The sequence below is a fragment of the Scyliorhinus torazame genome, chromosome 1 (assembly GCF_047496885.1).
Source record: "Scyliorhinus torazame isolate Kashiwa2021f chromosome 1, sScyTor2.1, whole genome shotgun sequence".
NCBI lineage: Eukaryota > Metazoa > Chordata > Chondrichthyes > Carcharhiniformes > Scyliorhinidae > Scyliorhinus > Scyliorhinus torazame.
Window position 1 is genome coordinate 371,442,168 of NC_092707.1, and position 18,976 is coordinate 371,461,143.

At 48.4% G+C, this 18,976-nt stretch overlaps 1 protein-coding gene across 3 annotated transcripts in view; it reads left to right on the top strand.

Moving 5' to 3' along the window:
- The window catches only part of LOC140426578 (regulator of G-protein signaling 7), a 699,692-nt gene that overhangs the window by 287,694 nt on the left and 393,022 nt on the right, over window positions 1-18,976 (top strand). The gene's annotated exons all lie outside the window — the stretch shown is intronic.

The window sequence follows — 18,976 nt, forward strand, 5'->3', positions numbered from 1 at the left end:
GAACTGTGACTGCTGGGCGATATCGGCTACCCAACACGTGGAGCTGTTGGTCAGGGACGCTTATGTCGCGGGCATGAAATCGAGCTACATCCGCCAACGATTGCTAGAAGGGGGTACACTCAGCCTCCCAGAGACAGAGCAGCTCTCAAACTCACTGGAGATGGCCTTCCAGGATATGGAGGCCTACACCTCCGACCGCATGGTAACTTTGTGGACCTCGTGGGCGCCGCCATCATCCGACTCGGGTGCGTGCGCAGCAGCCCGCCAACACCGGAAGCCCGAAGTGCTACCTTTGCAGCCAGGGTAATCATCCCAGACAACGCTGCCCTGCACGGAACGTGACTTTCAACGGGTGTGGGAGGAAGGGCCACTTTGCAAAAGCCTGCCAGGTCCGATCTCCCCCTAAAGCTTCTAGGCCCAGCAGTGCTGCCTGCGGCCTGTCGGGGCCGCCCCCAGCTGCCGCGTCACCTGCCATGTGTGACCCATGAGTGCCGCCCACTTCGCCGCCATCTTCGATTTCAGCCGCCACTTGCGACCCATGGGGACCGCCATCTTTAACGCTGTTTTGTGCTCCACCCACCATGCGCGACCTATGGGGGCCGCTACCTTTGACGCCATCTCCGATGCCACCCGCGACCCATGGGGGCCGCCATCTTGGGACCACTCTGCAGCCTCCCGGGAACCCTGCTCACCCGATCGTACGCTGGCCGCCGCTACCTCCGACCAGCCTACCCATCACCTTCCGAAGCTCGCCTCCATCATGCTCGACCAGGCCCGGCCTCATCACTTCACTAAATCTACGATGACTGTCCGGATCAACGGGCACGAGACGGCCTGTCTTTTTGACTCCGGGAGCACAGACAGCTTCATACATCCAGATACAGTAAGGCGCTGCTCCCTCCCAATCTTACACGCGACCCATAAAATCTCCCTAGCTTCCGGATCACATGCAGTAGAAATCCGGGGGTACTGTGTCGCGATCCTTACTGTACAAGGCGTAGAGTACACTAACTTCAAACTCTACCTCCTTCCCCATCTCTGCGCTGACCTATTACTGGGGCTCGACTTCCAATGCCACCTCCAGAGCCTTACTTTAAAGTTCGGCGGATTCCTGCCCCCCCTCACCGTCTGTAGCCTCGCGACCCTTAAGGTCGCCTCACCCTCGCTCTTCGCTAACCTCACCCCCGGACTGTAAGCCCATCGCTACTAGGAGCAGATGATACAGTGCCCGGGATAGGACCTTTATCAGGTCGGAGGTCCAGCGACTCCTACGAGAGAGGATCATTGAGGCGAGTAACAGCCCCTGGAGAGCCCAAATGGTGGTCGTCAAGACTGGGGAGAAGCACCGGATGGTCATCGACTACAGTCAGACCATCAACCGGTACACGCAGCTCGATGCGTACCCCCTCCCCCGCATATCATAGATTATCATAGAATTTACAGTGCAGAAGGAGGCCACCCGGCCCATCGAGTCTGCACCGGCTCTTGGAAAGAGCACCCAACCCAAGGTCAACACCTCCACCCTATCCCCACAACCCAGCAAACCCACCCAACACTAAGGGCAATTTTGGACACTAAGGGCAATTTATCACGGCCAATCCACCTAACCTGCACATCTTTGGACTGTGGGAGGAAACCGGAGCACCCGGAGGAAACCCATGCACACACGGGGAGGACGTGCAGACTCCGCACAGACAGTGACCCAAGCCGGAATCAAACCAGGGACCCTGGAGCTGTGAAGCAATTATGCTAACCACAATGCTACCGTGCTGCCCTTATATCTGACATGGTCAATCAGATTGCACAGTATCGAGTCTTCTCCACAGTTGACTTGAAGTCCGCATACCACCAGCTCCCTATCAGCCTGGAGGACCGCCAATACACTGCCTTCGAGGCAGATGGCCGCCTCTACCACTTCCTCAGGATCCCCTTCGGCGTCACCAATGAGGTCTCGGTCTTCCAACGGGCAATGGACCGAATGGTTGACCAGTACGGGCTGCGGGCCACGTTCCCGTTCTTAGATAATGTCACCATATGCGGCCATGACCAGCAGGACCATGACGGAAACCTCCGGCACTTCCTCCACACCGCTAAACTCCTGAACCTCACCTACAATAAGGAAAAATGCGTTTTCCGCACAACCCGCCTCGCCATCCTTGGCTACGTTGTGGAAAATGGAGTCCTGGGATCCGACCCTGACCGCATGCGCCCCCTCCTGGAACTCCCCCTGCCCCACTGCCCCAAGGCCCTGAAGAGATGCCTGGGGTTCTTCTACTATTCCCAGTGGGTCCCCAATTATGCGGACAAGGCCCGTCCACTTATTAAATCCACCATTTTTCCCCTGACGGCTGAGGCCTGCCTGGCCTTCAACCGCATCAAGGCAGATATTGCCAAAGCCGCAATGCACCCTGTGGACGAGTCCGTTCCATTCCAGGTGGAGAGCGATGCGTCGGACTTTGCTCTGGCCGCTACCCTCAACCAGGCCCATGGCTTTCTTCTCCCGTACCCTCCATGCCTCCGAGATTCGACGCTCCGCCGTCGAAAAGGAAGCCCAAGCCATTGTAGATGCTGTGCGACATTGGAGGCATTACCTGACCAGCAGGCGATTCACTCTCCTCACTGACCAACGGTCGGTTGCCTTCATGTTTAACAACACACAGCGGGACAAGATCAAGAACGACAGGATTCTGAGGTGGAGGATCGAGCTCTCCACCTACAACTACGATATCTTGTATCGACCCGGGAAGCTTAATGAGCCCCCAGATGCCCTATCCCGCGGTACATGTGCCAGCGCACAAGTAGACCGACTTCGGGCCCTCCACAACGACCTCTGACACCCAGGGGTCACCCGCTTTTTTCACTTTATCAAGGCTCGCAACCTGCCTTACTCCATCGAGGAGGTCAGGACCGTGACCAGGGACTGCCAGGTCTGTGCGGAGTGCAAACCGCACTTCTATCAGCCAGACAGGGCGCACCTGGTAAAGGCCTCTCGTCCCTTTGAGCACCTCAGCATCGACTTCAAAGGGCCCCTCTCCTCCACTGACCGTAACGTGTACTTCCTCAACATCCTTGACGAATACTCAAGATTCCCCTTTGCCATCCCATGCTCTGACATGACCTCCGCCACCGTCATCAAGACCCTGCACAGTCTTTTCACCATGTTCGGGTTCCCCATCTACATCCATAGCGATCGGGGTTCCTCCTTCATGAGCGACGAGTTGTGTCAGTTCCTGCTCAGCAAGGACATCGCCTCCAGCAGGACGACCAGCTACAACCCCCGGGGCAACGGACAGGTGGAGAGGGCGAACGTGACGATCTGGAAGGCCGTCCTCCTGGCCCTACAGTCTAGAAGTCTCCCTGTCTCCCGCTGGCAGGAGGTCCTTCCCGATGCGCACCACTCCATCTGGTTGTTCCTGTGTAGGGCCACCAATGTGACCCCTCATGAGAGGATGTTTGTTTTACCCAGGAAGTCCACCTCAGTGGTCTTGCTCCCATCCTGGCTGACGGTCCCAGGGCCCGTTCTCCTCCGGAAGCATGCAAGGAGCCATAAGTCGGATCCACTGGTCGAAAAGCTCCTCCTCCTCCATGCTAACCCCCAATACGCCTACATGGCTCACCATGACGTGCGGGAGGACACAGTCTCCCTTCGGGATTTGGCACCCGCAGGTTCCCCAGTGACCCATCACCACTACCCCCAACCCTACACCGTCACCCCCCATTACTACTCATCTACTACGAGACGCAGAAGACAACACGCTCCCGGACAGGCAGGCCTCGACTCCTCATCTGACCACAGTGTCCACACCACAGTCGGACTGAGGCGGTCGCAGCGGAAAGTCACAGCCCCCGACAGACTTGATCTATAACTCAACTTGTCCACTTCACCCCCCGCAGGACTCTTTTTTTTAACAGGGGGTGAATGTGGTAAACCACTGTATTGTACTGTTGTATTGTTACATGCTTGGGCTTGTCCCTGCTGGCTCCGCCTGTGGCTCCTCCCCTCGGGCTCATGTATACAGGTGGCTGGTCTCCGCCTCTGATCCAGTTCGGGATCAGAGGCCAGGAGGCTTTCTGTTTAGTGTATTAAAGCCTCAGTTACGTTCACCACTTGTCGTGTGTTCATTGATGGCATATCAAATATGTAATCTCATTATAGTTTAATGGAATGAGAGGAAGTACTTTATGCATTATTTTCCCATTTTACAGGATATAGAGAAACATAACGAACTGCACCTTGGCAAACGTCTTTAATCACTTTGCACATCTGTTGGCTTTTGAATGCAGTGCTGAGTCAGTGTTACCTCACACCAAGTTGGAAGGTGGCCTAAGCATTACCAAATGAAGATGCTCCCTGTCCTCACCGTTCCATTCCCAGGTTTGTGCCCAGGAAGAATTAAACTGCTCATTTAAATAGCAGTTGCAACCTTTAAGAGTTGCCAGGAATCTCCTGCTGACTAAACCAATATAGACTGAGAGCCTGTGATGCATAATTAATTAGGCTGCACTCATCAAATCTGGCAAGGTCAGCTGAATGTGACTTCGGTGAGTATGAAAACAATTGTGTTACAATCCCAGGGCTTCAACACTGACACTGACTGGAAAAAGGCTGTTTGGCTAAAACGTGGCCTTATGTGTCGGGTAGTTCGGTTTCCATTTTCAGCTCCAACCACCCGCTAGCGCACCAAGTCCGCTCTTAACGTGTTCAATCACAACAATTTATACTTGAATCACGATGGTTGGCTTCAGTTACCCCTGGCTGCAAGACAAAATCAGGTGGAGCTGAAAATAGTGCAGGACAAGCTCAGTAGTGACTGCTCGCAGTTACTGCCGCTGTGAAGCTACCTGAAGTGCCTTAGCTCCCGTCATGCCAAAAATAGCACCTCTTTAATCAGCTTTCTTAAATAAATTTATTCTTTCTTCCATTTAGCTTGCAAACGTATGATCAATCAATCCACAAATACAACACCATTGTGTTTTTCCTCCCTTTGGGAGCTCATTATTTTACGGCATGCTCCTGAAATTAAAGAGGGATAGAGTCATGCAGCTTTAATGGTTTTAGCAGCTGCATGGTGCCATTCTGCTCATTAATGCCACAGTATGTGCGATGCAATTAACATTAGCTGAATCTCTGCATTTATCAGCAATACACGAGACAGGAATAGTCTTAAAGCTACAGTGCCCATAGTGTCACTTGATGCAATTAACTGTCCACAGCTTGCATTGATGTTGCACGACACAGGAAAACGTAACAAGCTCTTTACAAATAGGTACAAGAAAAATGTCTGTTGGCTGACGAGAGAGAGAGAGAGAGATGTGGGCCATGAGGATTTTGCAAAGGTAGGGAGAGCAAGGAAGTGTCCAGCTGGGGTTTCAAAGGCCGTAGGGAAGCCAATGGGATTGTGTTTTAGAGGGGATATATTTATTAGCTGAAATGTCTCCACAAAGTGTTGATTGAAGAGTGAGTAGCTGAAACAGGATTATTAGGGCATTTATTAAAATTGGAGGAATCGTCTCTTTGTCAGTGTCCTCTGGTCAGAGTTTTTTCCAAGTCTTTCTGTGCCTCAGCAGCAGATAGGTTGTGAGACAAAATGCCTTTTTTTTCCAAATCCTCCAGCTTTAGCATGTTGCTAACTGTCCTGGACAACACCACTTTCTAGTAATTAATATCAACATGCAAATAACACTCCTCTGTGCCATGTAGCACTCCCCGTATTAGATAATAAGGATGAGCCACTGCTAGAACCTTTAAGATCACTTTTTGCGGATTTCCACTGTTCACATCATGGGTTTTTATTGACTGATAAACCAGGAAGAAGTGGTGTCAGATTTGAGAACCCCCACCATAGACTCTTTCCTCCCCCCGCCATCCCTCTCCTTCTTCCCGGCCCCCTCATCACAATTTCCCATTGGTTTTCTTACCAAAAACAGCATCACCTTCGGTCGACGTGAATGGTATGAACGGGGAGGTAGAATGTTGGTGGGATTTCGTGCCACGTACTCACCTGGCACCCCACCCCAATTGTTTTTACTTGCCTGAAATCGGACATGGGAAGGATGCTGGCCTCAGAGGGTTGGGAGAGGGTGTGTGTGTGTCAGATTTCAACAGCAAAGTTGTTTCCTGACCCTGTTATTGGGATAAACATGGTATCATAACCATGGTTCTGAACGCAACAGCAGGAGGCCCTGGGACAGGAGTGCCCCTCCTTTGCCCCACAAAAGGGGAACCCTGCTTTCCGGGATCTCCATAACCTGATCACAAACCTGCTGACTCCTCTCTCTGGTAGACAAAAAAGATTTGCATTTATATATGTAGTAGTCACCACTGTTGTATTATATCGTATGTACTGCACTGCATACGAGGGTATTACGGTAAGGCCCCTGTACTATAGGTACGGGGGTAGATCTCTGCCTGCTTGCTCCACCCAGTAGGCGGAGAGTAAATGTGTGTGCTCTCCAAACTGCAGCCATTTCAGCAGCAGCTGTGGGAGGCCACACATCTCTGTGTAATAAAGCCTCGATTACTCTCTACTCTCGTCTCGTCGTAATTGATAGTGCATCATATATCACTTCACACAGCCAATGAAGTACTTTTGAAATGTAGCCATTGTTGTAATGCGGAAAAGGCGGCACTGACACAAACAGTAAACTCCCACAAAAAGCACTGTGATCAAATCTGGTCTTCTCGTGTTGATTGAAGGATATATATTGACCAGGATGCTGGGGATAATTCCCCTGCTCTTCTTCAAAGTAATGCCATGAGATCTTTTACATCCACCCAAGATGGCAGATAGGGGCCCAGTTTAATGTCTCACCAAAAAGGCAGCACCTCCAACAGTGTGGTATTCCTCAGTGCTGACTGGAGTGCAAGTGTTTACTTAGAGCCTGGAATGAGACTTGAAGCTGGAATCTTGTGACTCAGTGGCGAGAGTGCTACCATAGACCCAGTTACATAACAGAAGGAGGCTATTTGGCCTGTGGTATCTGTGCTGGTCCCTTAAAGGAGCAGTTCACCTTATGCCACTATCGTGCCTTTTCCCCGTAGCCCTGCAACAAAATTCCTTTTCCTTACCAACTGAGCCATCTGACATCCATGCGCTTGCTTTAATGGGGATCTTTTCCTTTGCTTACCTGGCTGCCTGGCTGTACCATCACCCCATCCCTTCCAATGTCATTTCTCACGCGTGGTGGCAATATTCCCGCAGGCTTTGGTGGGATTCAGTGTCAGGGTGTGTAAATTAGCATTGAGTGCCAAAATCTCCCAAGCCCTCTAAATCACCTTGTGCTACGGGTGTAAGCTATTACCACAATATAAATGAGCTATGAATTTTTAATTCTGGATTGCTTTTGCGTATCATGCTTGGAGGAGAATTGGCTTAGACAGGTACATTCAAACCTTGCAATGTTTTCTGTTCTGTGTGATTGTAAATGAGGGCACCAGGAATACTCAAAAGTAATTTAAGAGACTGTTTGTGAGCTTGGCCTTACAGTGAATCTACCGATCGGTGTAAATGGAGACTTGGGAATCAATTGAGGTCAGTTTACAGGAGCATTTATCTTGGCTTTAACATGAATTAATTCAGCCTTTGAGCTTGAACCCCAGGAAGATGGTCACATGATATGTTATCACTGCAGTGCACGTTTCAATACTAAATCTACAAGTTGAAATGATTATCTGTCAGGAACAGATAATAAGGCCATTTACAGATTTGCCTGCATGTATGATTACCATTCTATTTCATCCTCTTGCAACATTTACACACAAATCAACTTAAGCTCTTCCGCGTATGAAAGAAACCATGGCCAATTTCACTTAAGCCACTTTAGTCAGTTGTTATTTTTAACAATCTTATTGGCTGAATTTTCACTGAGTTGGTATGACTCAGGAACCCTTTCAAAATGGCAGACAGGCCCCAATTCCGGAATTCCTAACTCCATTCCAGGGCTATCTCGTTCTTGGGAATGACTGAGGTCTGGTTCTTGTCAAAAGCCAGGATCCAGCACGCGCGACCGATCTGACTCTATTGCAGGGAAAGGCATGTCCTGCTTCTCTGCAATTTTCATGGGGTTGGGCAGCTTTTCCAAGAGTAGTGATTCTTGGTCCCTTTGAAAGGGGGACTTTGAAACTGTTGGGATAGAAGATCCTCCTCATGCCCCACCTCATGCCAAGCTATGTCCCTCCACCTACCCCATAGTCCCTTGTACCCCCAATGTCAAGCCATTGTTCATTGCCATTATGACTAAACACTGTATGGAACCAACCAATAGCTACAGTAGAATGTGTATAAAAACAACTTTTGAAAAAAAGTAAGTGATTCATAACTTTCTACGATGTTAAAATGTATCTACAAAACAATAAAAAGTGTCAATAATCCATGCCCTTTAAAGTATCAATAGCAAGAGCCACACACCCTTGAAACCACTTAACCTTGTGTAAATAACCCTCATGAAATTGACCTTAAATCAATCAAGCATTGTTTCCACTGGGATGAGGCTGCTCCAACAAGAGTGATACTTGTCTATGCTCTCAGCCAAACATACATAATTATTTTACTGCAGAACACCATTGTCTAAGAAGGGTGGGCTGAGCCAAGAAATTCCCTGAATTCCACTCTCCACCTCAAGGATAACATTATAAGCCATTGTGTTTAAATGCCTTATTCTGAGTCATGCCTTAATTCTTAATCCCTCATCATCAGCAGGTCATTTTCTGTGACAGAGGAAGGTGTTCTTTTATCTATTTAAATAATAAATGCATGCTTTTTTTTAACTCCAGAGGTACTACTCTTCTGCAAAACATTTTGAAATGTTGAACATCCTTATTTTGGGGTTTTTTGGACAAGGTTTAATTTCTAATACTTCAATGGACGAACTCCAATTATGAGGAATTTTGTTGAGTTTGTATTTTCAAAATTAATCGGTAAAACCACCTCAAAAAGATTTTCTCTAGTTGAATTAACATTGGCAATGTTTTATCTCACAATCACAGTTATCTCAGCTCCAGGGAGTTATTGCAGGAGCCCAGCAGGGTAGGGACCTGGACCCAACCATCTTCAGCTGCTTCATCAATGACCTTCTCTCCATCATAAGGTCAGAAGTGGGGATGTTCACTGATGATTGCACGATGTTCAGCATCATTTGTGACTCCTCAGATATTGAATCAGTTCATGTCCAAATCCATCAAGACGTGGACAATATCCAGCTTGGGCTGAAAGTGGTATGTAACCTTGTGCCACACAAATGCCAGGCAATGACCATCTCCAACAAGAGAGAATATAACCACCGCCCCTGAACATTCAATGGCATTACCATCTCTGAATCGCCCACTATCAATATCCGGGGGGGGGTTACCATTGACCAGAAACTGAACTGGCCTAGCCATATCAATACTGTGGCTACCAGAGCACGTCAAAGGCTAGGGATATTGCAGAGAGTAACTCACCTCCTGACTCTCCAAAGCCTGTCCACCATCTACAAGGCACAATTCAGGAGTGTGATGGAATACTCTCCCTTTGTCTGGATGAGTGCAGTATCAAGAAGCTCGACACCATCCAGAACAAAGCAGCCTGCTTGATTGGCACCCCTTCCACAAACATTTACCCCCTCCACCACTGACCTCCAGTAGCAGCCGTGTGTACCATCTACAAGATGCACTGCAGGAACTCACCTAGGCTTCTCGACAGCACTGTCGCTGGGTCAAAATCCTGGAACTCCCCCCTTAATAGCACAGTGGATGTACTTACACCAAATGGACTGCAGCAGTTCAAGAAGGCAACTCACCACCATCTTCTCACGGGCAATTAGGCATGGGCAATAAATGCTAGCCTAGCCAGCAAATTCCACCTGCCTTGAATGAATTTACAAAATCAAGCTTTAAAAATACCTGGAATTGTCACAGATCATTCTCCATAACTAAAACCCACGTAATCATGAAGAATTGCTTGATTTCAAGACGTGTCAAGTTTGCTGAAGCAAAGGTCATCCTACCCAAGCAGAAAGCAAGGACAAATGCCCCAAAATAGGAAAGTTACAAAAGGAATAGTATAAAGGTTGTAAAGAAAGGGGTGGGGCAACTAAGCGGTGAAGAAACTAAGCTTGTAATGGAGAGTGAGCAAGTAGCTGGAGATACTAACAAAGTATTTTGTTTCAGTTTTCATGGGTCATTAGGACTGTCGAATCTTTGGATGCAGGTGTGGAAAAAACAGCAGCAACTACAGTTCAACTAGTGCCGGAATAATAATAGCAATTGAAATCAGGAAGAGTATCTCAAATGCAGAAGAGCGGCGAAGGCTGGAATAAGGAATGCTAAGAGGAAGCATGAAGAAAGAATTGCAGGCTGTGCTAAAACAAATAGCAAAATGTTCTTCAAGCATATTAATGGCAAAAGATTAGTGAAGGATAGAGTGGGGCCCATAAGGGACAACCAGGGTAAAATGCTCACTGAAGTGTAGGGTATGGCAATGGTACTAAATGAGTACTTTGCTTCTGTCTTTACCTAATTAGAAGATGGCGACAATGGCCCAGTTGAAAATGTGGATGTTGAGCAGTTTGATGGTAGATAACGAAAAGGTGCTAAAATGGCTGGCAGCACTCCGGGTAGAGAAGTTACCAGGCCTGGATGGGATGCATGCTAGATTGCTGAGAGAGGTAAGGGAGCATATTGCAGAGCCTTTGACATAACTTTTCCAGGCCTCTATGAACACAGGGATTAGTCCCGGGGGACCGGATGATTGCAAATGTGATGCTGTTGTTTAAGAAAAGGGCAAAGGATTACTCAAGAAATTACAGACCTGTAAGCTTGACATCAAAACCGGTGGTCGCCGTAATACGGGATGAGATAAATATGCACTTTGGGGGAAAAAAAGTTAATTCTAGACGGTCAACATGGCTTTGGGATGAAGGTAGTGCCGTGAATGTTGTATATTTAGACTTTCAGAAAGCATTTGATACAGTGCCACATGGCAGGTTCGTTAGCAAATTAAAAATGTTTGGGATTGATGGGTCCTTGGCAGCATGGATTAAAAGTTGGCTAAGAGATAGGAAACAGAGGGTAGGTATAAATGGACATTTCTCATGCTGGAGACAAATTGAAAGTTGTGTTGCCCAGGGCTCAGTGTTGAGACCCTTGCTTTTTCAGATTTATTTAAATAATTTAGAAGTGGATGTTGAGGGCAAAATCTATAAATTTGCAGATGATACTAAGCTCGGGAGAGTAGTGAATTGTGAGGATGACGCTGAGCGACTTCAAAGGGACATTGACAAGTTGGTCAAATGGGCGAACACCTGGCAGATGAACTTCAATGCAGCAAAATGTGGGTAATGCATTTTGGTAGAAGAAACATGGTGGGGGCACTATAGGCTCAATGGTACAACTTAACAGGCCTCCTTCTGTGCTGTAAATAACAAACTGGCATTGGAAAAAATAATCATTCAAACTTAATTCACTAGGACCCGAGGATTACACGTAAGGAATGTGAGGAATGCTAAGGAAGAAGTAATAAAGTCTATAATTTTCAAAAAGTTTGTGTCTGGAGAAATGATCCCAGAGCACTGGAGAGTGGCAAATGTGTCGCTGCACTGCAAAGTAGGCAGAGGGGCAAATGTTTTGATGCCATGCCGCTGGAAGGGCAGCTTGCATGGCCAGAGGAGGGTCTGAAATTGGGTATTCCGAATGGATGGTTAGAATGTTAAATTCTCTGCCATTAGCCATTGTTGAAGCAGAGTAGAAAAGTACTTTAGAAAGAGAATTAGATTACATTAAATTCACCGCACATATTCAACCTAACAGGCACAAGCCGGTGTTAATGCTGCACATGCTTCCATTCCATTTCATCCAAACCTATCAACATAATCTTCTGTTTGTTCCTCCTTTGTGTGTTTTTCTAACTTCCTTTAAAGATACCTATGCCATTCACCTCAGTTACCCCTTGCAGGATCCACAGTCTAATAGCCACTTTCTAAGTGAAGAAGTTCCTCTTAAATTCTTTCTTGAATTTATTAGCGAGTGTCTTGTATTTCTGGCCCTTAGCTTTGCTCCCCCACGCGCAGGGGAATTTTGAAGGATTTAAACTGGGATTAGAATATGACCTGAAGCACATTTCAAACTTCCTCATTTACGAGATTCTGAATAAATCATCCTATTTATTTGAAACAAAATTGCGCACCTACTTGTTCTTTTTAAGCAGAGTTACTGATCATCTACTTCACACTCAATCTGGAATTCAGTGATAACAGCAACAAACTAATCCAGCATTTTCTGACAAGTGAAAAGCTAGACTTTTATTTACAGGCACAGAAAAATATGAAAATATATGCACTTGCTCTGGTTTTATCGTCTCAAGTGCAGTCGACTTGGATCAGATGAAATAATCCCTCCTTCATTTGGAAGCTTCCAGAAGAGAGCTGAAAATGTCGGCAGCTTTTGCTCTCTTCGGACTTCTGATTGTCTCTCGTCTTTTCAATAAATTTTTAATTTGGTCTGTCCTCACTCCCCTCGGGAAACGTGCACCATCGAAGGTATCACCCTGTGCCATATTGATCTCTCAATCCAGTCGGGGTTGTCAGCCTGACCAGCTGTGGCACAGCAGAGATGCAAATTCAAATTGATCTTGCTGGGCTAGCGGCAGAACAGTTCTTTGGCTTGTGGATGAGCTGCAAGCGTAAATAATTGTGAAATATCAATCCTGCGGCACATAGCACAGGATGTTGTCTCAGGAGTGAGCATGAGAAGGTGACAGTGGACTCACTTGTAAGTTGGTTGAAAGGAGATGGCACAGCGTTCAGGGACACAGCTGCTATTGGTGCCTTGCTTTGAAATCAGAGCTTTTGTAGTTGCGAGGATCTTTTATTGTGGTTCAATAGAATCTGACAGATCCAACATTTTGACCCAGGAAACATGGTGTTCATCTGCGGATGTGAAAATATTTCCCACTTTGTTTTATTTTCTGGATCTAAATTGTGAGTCCAGAAATTCAGACATTTCTTCAATTAAATTGGGTCTTCTTTGTTTCCTCATAGTCCTCAATTTTGCAGCTTTGGTGATCTTTTGGTGTCAATAACTCCCACCCTCCCATTCTGCTTATTTGTTAACCCCGCCTTCTGGACAACCCTTCCCTCCAGCCAATTGCCCTCTGCTGGTCGCCTCTTCCCCTCCCCATCATTCACCTTCTTATTTGTCACCCCTCCCGACATCCTACTTCCACCCTCCTTCCATGCCCCTCCTGAGAGCTGCTGCCTCAAAAGTTCAAAATTGCTTGGTAAGCCTCCTGGTGACATCAGCAGGAGCCTGAAGTCTTAAGTAAATGAACATGGAGTCCAAATACTGAGTGGAACTGAGCCTATCCACCACTGCCAATTTATAGGCCCCCGTTCTTTCATGAACTGAACTTTCCCTTTTTATTTGGTCTTGTCACGGTGGACTCCCCTTTGCAAACACGGCATTGATTCTGCATGTAATGCACCTGCTCAACAGATGGTCTCAACACAGCATCCAGAAATCTGGCAGCCTCAGGTAGACACCTTGGAGTCAATTTTAGCTCCCTGCTCTCGATGAAAACCCGACTGCAAGACACCTGCTCTGATCCAGCAGGGAGTACTTTAAATTTGCAGATCGGATTCAGGAAGAGGGAGGAGTGGGCCAGGTTTTCCCGCAAGGGAGATTAAGGGGTGCTGGGATGAAAAGAAGCCCCTCAAGCTGAATTTATTTTTAAATAGTCTCCTTGATAATGACTGGGGGCCTTTATCATAACTTATCATAAATATCGATTTGTTCTGATGATCCTGTTTTCCCTTTTTTTTATTATTCATTTTTACCGGAATTTTAAAAACATGACCGCAGCTTTCAAACACACACTAATTCAGGATTTTAAACCTTACTGCACAATATATATATAATACAATATATCTGATAGTCCTACATTCCCACAGTGCCAGGGATCCGCGTTCGATTCCGACCTCAGGTGACTGCCTGTTCTCCCCATATTTGCATGGGTTTCCTCTGGGTGCTCCGTTTCCTCCCACATCTCAAAGATGTGCAGGTAGATGTATTAACCTTGATAAATTGGGCCTGTAAGGGTTATCCATCTTTAGCAGTTAGTCGATTGCAAAGGTGGTCTTTGATCTTGTCGGCAAACGATTATGATATCCAGAGCAGCTCGCAAATGCTGAAGCTTTATCTAGACAGCTGCTACGAGTCAAACAAGATCAGAATCTGATGAAGATTTTATAAATATCTCTCGCTCATGTTCAAAACGTACCAGCAACATCATCTGAAGGACAAAGGTATACAAGAACTGATCCAGTGATGGGGAAGGTCATGGAGAGGGAGATCGGGCCATGCTAAATTATCCAAAATTGTGTCCAAAAGGTTAGTTGGGTTACGGGGATAGGGCGCGGACCTGGATAGGGCGCGGACCTGGGTAGGGTGCACTTTCAGTGGGTCGGTGTAGATTGGATGGGCCAAATGGCTTCCGTCTGCACGGTAGGGATTCTATGATAAAAGAAAGATTTTTAGATAAGAAGAAACTGGCTCCAGGTAGGCTGAAGAAAAAAGGTCCAATGTATGAATTACACATTGCTAAAGATGCCAAAGAAACACAAACCACCAGAGCACCTGGCAAAAGCTAGCCCCAGACCAGTTGAAGACCTACGCAACCTAGCTACATTAAAGGTGCAAAAAGGCACTGAACCTGGGCTTGGACGTGGGGAAACCCATTCTTATCAAGCAAGGAGCTCAGCGATGTAATACCAATAAATAAAAGACCCTAAAAGCCCTGGTTCTGACTGATTTCTTCCTCGCAGTTCACTTCGTACCCAAATGCAAGCTTACAGCTTACTTCTGGAATGGGTAACCTGACTGTGAAAATCATCTTTTTTTCACTCATTCGTGGGATGTTAGTGTCATGGCAAGGTCAACATTTATTTACCCTTCGCTCATTATCCTGGTGAAGGTGTTGATGGGGTACCTTGATGAACCACTGCATATTTATGGGGTAGATACATCCACAGAGCTGTTAGGACGGGATGGACTTCTAGACTTTTACCATTGAGAGATGGCAGAGGATTAAGATATAGTTCCAAGAAGGAGACGTGTGGCTTGGAGGGAAATTTACAGGTGACGGTGGCGTTCCCATGCCTCTGAAGCTCTTGTCCTTCTAGGTAGTAAAGGCTGACGGTTGGAAGGTCATCTCGAAGGAGGCGTGATAAGTACTGCAGTGTACCGTGCGGGTGTGGCATGCCGCTACACTGTGTGTTGATGGTGAAGAGAATGAAAGCTGAAGGTGGTCGGTGGGATGCTCATAATACGGGCTGCTTTGTCCTGGATTGTGTTGAGCTTCTTGAGTATTGTTGAAGCTACGCTCATCCAGGCAAGTGGGGAATATTCCATCACACTCCTGACCTGTGTATTTTAGATGGTGGACATGTTTTGGGGACTCAGAAGGTGAGATACTCTCCAAAGAATTCCCAGCCTCTGATCTGCTCTTGTACTTTGGGTATTTATTTGGGCAGCAAGTTTTTCGTCAAAAGTAACCCCCCCCGCCCCCCCATTTCTGCAATGATAAATGCTGTTGAATGTCAAGGAGAGATGGTTAGATAGGTCGCAACTCCTGCCCAAAACACTATTAAAGAATCTTGACCAGGCTTTATGAAACAATGACTATAGATAAAAGTAGATAGTCTGAGATGAATCTGTTTGTGCTAATCATATATGTTTTGTGAAGTTAATGATTTTATTATTGTTAAAGCAATTCTTTTTTTAAAAAATAATTTTTATTAAAGGTTTTCATAAAATATCAATAACAAAATGAGAAAGAAAAAAGAACCCAACAGGGTTAAGTACAAAACACAATCTAAAAAAAAGCAACCCCCCAAACCCCTCCCCCCCGTACATAAATAATAAATTAACATTAACACCCCGACTTAACACAACAGGTGTATACACCCCCTCAAACCCTCCAGTGTAAATAACATAAACAAAAATAAAGTAACCCCCCCCCCCCGAGCTGCTGCTGCCATTGACCAATGTCTATCGTTCTGCCAGGAAGTCTAAGAACGGTTGCCACCGCCTAAAGAACCCTTGTACCTACCCTCTCAAGGCGAATTTCACTCTCTCCAACTTAATGAACCCTGCCATATCGCTGATCCAGGATTCCACGCTTGGGGGCCTTGCATCTTTCCACTGAAGGAGAATCCTTCGCTGGGATAGAAGGGACGCAAAGGCCAGAATTCTGGCCTCTTTCGCCTCCTGCACTCCCGGCTCCTCTGCCACCCCAAATATTGCGAGCCCCCAGCCCGGTTTGACCCTGGATCCTACCACCCTCGACACCGTCCTCGCTACGCCCTTCCAAAATTCCTCCAGCGCTGGGCATGCCCAGAACATATGGGTGTGATTTGCTGGGCTCCCTGAGCACCTAACACACCTGTCCTCACCCCCAAAGAACCGGCTCATCCTTGTCCCGGTCATGTGTGCCCTGTGCAGCACCTTAAACTGTATGAGGCTGAGCCTCGCGCACGAAGAGGAAGAGTTCACCCTCCCTAGGGCATCTGCCCACATCCCCTCTTCGATCTCCTCTCCCAACTCCTCCTCCCACTTACCTTTCAACTCCACCACCGAGGCCTCCTCCTCATCCTGCATCACCTGGTAAGTTTCCGAGATCTTCCCCACTCCCACCCACCCCTCCGAGAGCACCCTGTCCTGTACTGTGTGTGGCAGTAGCCGCGGGAATTCCACCACCTGCCGTCTGGCAAACGGCCTTACCTGTAAGTACCTGAAGGTGTTCCCCGGGGGGGAGCCCGTACTTCTCCTCCAGCTCACCCAAGCTCGCGAACTTCCCGTCCACAAACAGGTCCCCTAACCTTCGTATCACTGCCCTGTGCCACCCGGAAAACCCGCCACCTGTTCTTCCTGGGGCGAACCGGTGGTTCCCCCGTAATGGGGTCCATGCCGAGGCCCCAACTTCCCCCCATGCCGCCTCCACTGCCCCCAAATTTTGAGGGCCGCCACCACCACCGGGCTCGTGGTATACCTCCTTGGAGGGAGCGGCAGCGGCGCCGTTGCCAGCACCCCCAGACTTGTACCCACACAGGACGCCGTCTCGAGCCTCTTCCATGCAGCCCCCTCCCCCTCCATCACCCACTTGCGTACCATCATCGCATTGGCGGCCCAGTAGTACCCACAGAGGTTGGGCAGCGCCAGCTCCCCCCTATCTCTACTCCGCTCCAGGAACACCCTTCTCACCCTCGGAGTCCCTCGCGCCCACACAAACCCCATTATACTCCTGTTAACCCGCCTGAAAAAAGCCTTTGGGATAAACACGGGGAGGCACTGGAACAGGAACAAAAACCTTGGGACCGTCAATTTGATTGACTGCACCCTATCCGCCAAGGACAGCGGCAACGCGTCCCCGCCCCCCCCAGTCTTCGGCGCGGGAAAAAGCCCGCCCTCTCCACCTACCAGGCCCCGCCACCAACCAAACAGTGCCCAACCCGCCCCATCCACTCTCCCCAACCCGAAAGAGAAAAACACAGAGAAAAAGAAACCTAAAACAATGCAAATGCCCCCCCCCTCCCTACCGAACACAAAATAGGCATAACATATCCACCGCAGTCCCCAATCGCCCATCCCGACCCTCAGTCTGTGTCCAGCTTCTCAGCCTGAACAAAGGCCCACGCCTCCTCCGGAGACTCAAAATAATGGTGAGGGTCCTTGTAGGTAACCCACAGTCGCGCCGGCTGCAACATGTCAAACTTCACCCCCTTCCTGTGCAGCACCGCCTTCACTCGATTGTACCTGGCCCTCCTCTTCGCCACCTCCGCACTCCAGTCCTGGTATATTCGAACCTCTGTGTTCTCCTACCTGCTGCTCCTCTCCTTCTTGGCCCACCTGAGCACACACTCCCGATCGACAAACCGATGGAACCGCACTAGCACCGCCCGCGGAGGCTCGTTAGCCTTGGGCCTCCTCGCCAACACTCTATGGGCCCCTTCCAGCTTCAGATGCCCCTGGAAGGACCCCTCTCCCATCAGCGAGTTCAACATGGTGACCACATAGGCCCCCACGTCCGGCCCCTCCAGCCCCTCCGGGAGGCCCAGAATCCGCAGATTCTTCCGCCTCGACCGATTCTCCATCTCCTCGAACCACTCCTGCCATTTCTTGTGGAGCGCCTCGTGTGCCTTCACCTTTACCGCCAGGCCTAAGATCTCGTCCTCATTGTCAGAGATCTTTTGTCGAGCCTCTCGGATCGCCACCCCCTGGGCCGTCTGTGTCTCCAGCAGCTTATCAATAGAAGCCTTCATCGGCTCTAGCAGGTCCGTTTTAATCTCTCTGAGGCAGCGCTGGATACCCTCCTGTTGCTCCTCCACCCACTGCCTCCACGCTGCCTGGTCTCTGCCCGCCGCCATTTTGTCCTTCCCTCCCTTCTTCAGGTCCACCATCACCTTTTATTGTCACCCCACTCCTAATTAAAGCCATATACTGATGGGGAGCTGTTATTAACTCCTTCCCACACCGGGAAACGTCGATAAAGTGCCGTTGGGAGCCCTGAAAAGAGCCCAAAAGTCCGTTTTTGTGGGAGCCGCCGAATGTGCGACTTAGCTCCGCATAGCCGCAACCGGAAGTCTCGAGAGGGAATCCTTTTGGCAGTGTTCGCTTCACCAATCTGCCCCAAAAATTCTGTGGAAACTCCTGAAAAAGGTCTGAGAGTCCGTTCCAGACGGGAGCTGCCGAATGCGCGACCTACTCCTCCATGGCCGCTACCGGAAGCCTTGTCCCTGCTTCTTCAATGGCCTTGGTGAGATCTTTTCACAGTTGTTCCCTCTGCTGCTAGAATTCACCTTTAATAATGGCCCTCAAGTCAGATTGAAGCCTTTAAGCTTGCCCTTCCCCCGCCTGCATGCTGGAAGAGGCTCTTGTCTATTCCTGCAGCTCCAGCCAAATCTTTTACTGTTTCTGCTGGGTCTGGTAACCAAGAGACATACCATT